We start from the raw sequence: 2,347 nt of genomic DNA on the forward strand, positions 1-2,347 counted from the left end.
TGGATAGAGCTTGTAAGGAGGCCTATGGTGTATTAGCGTTCATTAGCAGAGGGATTTAATTCAAGAGTCGTGAAGTGATGTTGCAACTGTACAGGACTTTGGTTAGGCCACATTTGGAGTACTGTGTGCAGTTCTGGTCGCCTCACTTTAGGAAAGATGTGGAAGCTTTGGAGAGGGTGCAGAGGAGATTTACCAGGATGTTGCCTGGAATGGAGAATAGGTCGTACGAGGATAGGTTGAGTGTGCTAGGCCTTTTCTCGTTGGAACGGCGAAAGAGATTTATATGATGATCAGAGGAATAGATAGAGTAGACAGTCAGAAACTTTTTCCCCGGGTACAGAGTGTTACAAAGGGACATAAATTTAAGGTGAAGGGTGGAAGGTATAGGGGAGATGTCAGGGGTGGGTTCGTTACCCAGAGAGTGGTGGGGGCATGGAAAACGCTGCCTGTGGGAGTGGCAGAGTCGGAATCATTGGCGACCTTTAAGCGGCAATTGGATAGGTACATGGATGGGTGCTTAAGGTAGGACAAATGCTCGGCACAACATCGTGGGCCGAAGGGCCTGTTCTGTGCTGTACTGTTCTATATTCTATGTTTAAACTTGCAAAAATCAAACACAAGCAGAAAGATCCTCTACAATATGTTAGGATGTTGCCGGGTTTGGAGGGATTGAGCTATAGGGCAAGGCTAAATCCGCCCGAAATGTCGATTCTCCTGCTCCTTGGATGCTGCCTGACCTGCTGCGCTTTTCCAGCAACACATTTTAAGCTCCAGCGAGGCTGAAAAAGCTGGGACTGTTTTCCCTAGAGTGTTGAAAACTGAGGGATGACCTTATAAAGGTTCATAAAATCACAAAAGGCATAAATAGGACAAATAGACAAAGTCTTTTCCCTGGGGTGGGTGAGTCCAGAACTAGAGGGCATAGGCTTAGGGTGAAAGGGGAAAGATATAAAAGAGACCTAAGGGACAACTTTTTCACACAGACGGTGGCATTTGTATGGAATGAGCTGCCAGAGGAAGTGGTGGAGGGTGATACAATTACAACATTTAAAAAGCATCTGGATGGGTATATGAATAGGAAGGGTTTGGAGGGATATGGTCTGGTGCTGGTAGGTGGGACTAGATTGGGTTGGGATATCTGGTTGGCATGGACGGGTTGGACCGAAGGGTCTGTTTCTGTGCTGTACATCTCTATGACTCCAGAAGGCAGAAAAGCTCTGTCAAATGGGAACACAGTTTCAGGACAAGGGACCAATCGTTTAGGACTCAGAAGGTTGCGAATCATTGGGATTCTCCAAGAGGATATTCCACTATTGTCTATGTCTCACACTGGGATATCTCTCAGGAACTTGAGGTATGGGGAGAGGACAGGAAATGGAGCTGAAATCCCAGATCAGCCATGATCGTACTGAAAGGCAGAGCGGGCTCCACTGCCCAAATATTTACATTTGCACCAAATTCTTGTGTTGATCCCTTAGAGGATAAGTTGACAGAATTAATTATGGAAAACATGGCATTGCAAGACTCTTTGAATAATCAGTAATCAGAAAATTCAAAAAACATTTCAATGGTAGTAGAAAATTGAGGTAGGAATTGGGAGAAAGAAAAGACAGGAACTAAAAACATTCAAAGTCACTTGAAGGAAGGCTGCTGGAAAAACTAACAGGACTAAAGTCTGATAACCCCAAGACCTGATTGGCCTCCATTGTAAGTCATTAAAGGAAGTAGCTACATAGATAATAGATGAATTAGCTGTAACCTTTCATTCCCCACTGCCAAAAAAAATGCACCATCTCCATGAATAAATGGAGGGACAAAGGCAGTTCACCAAACGCCTGTCGGTGGGAAAAATAGCTAATTCAGGTTTAAGGAGTTTGCGGCACAGTGTTTAGAAAACAATTATACAATAAGGTAGACTCACCATGATTTTGTGAAAGAGAAATCACACTTGTCAAGTTTATGAGAGATGTAATAAGTAGGTTGTCTAAATGGAAACCAGACAATGTACAATATTCCTGTGATATGGACCTGCCGGTGATACCGCAACAGGTTTAACGGGAAGCTCTAGCTCCAGGAGCGACGCTCCTTCGTCAAGTCCCGACTGCGGCAGGATTTATAATAAAAGACCAAAGTGTCAAACACCCGATGCGATTTATTGAACAAACACCAGGATTAATTCAGGATTAATTCAGGATTAATTCAGGATTAATTCAGGACGGGCTCAGGTGTAAATGGAGCAGGTTGGGGTCTGAGGTGGAATTAAGGTCAACAATGAAAAGCAGCAGCGGTGTAAGGGGCCGAATGGCCTCTCCAACCTATTGTAGAATAACCGGGGGGAGGGGGGTGC

General features: G+C 44.5%; 1 protein-coding gene across 1 annotated transcript in view; it reads right to left on the reverse strand.

Moving 5' to 3' along the window:
* LOC122560334 (cytochrome c1, heme protein, mitochondrial) overlaps positions 1–2,347 on the reverse strand; it is a 24,354-nt gene that overhangs the window by 21,703 nt on the left and 304 nt on the right. The window lies entirely within an intron of this gene.

The sequence above is a fragment of the Chiloscyllium plagiosum genome, chromosome 20 (genome assembly GCF_004010195.1).
Source record: "Chiloscyllium plagiosum isolate BGI_BamShark_2017 chromosome 20, ASM401019v2, whole genome shotgun sequence".
NCBI classification, from domain to species: domain Eukaryota; kingdom Metazoa; phylum Chordata; class Chondrichthyes; order Orectolobiformes; family Hemiscylliidae; genus Chiloscyllium; species Chiloscyllium plagiosum.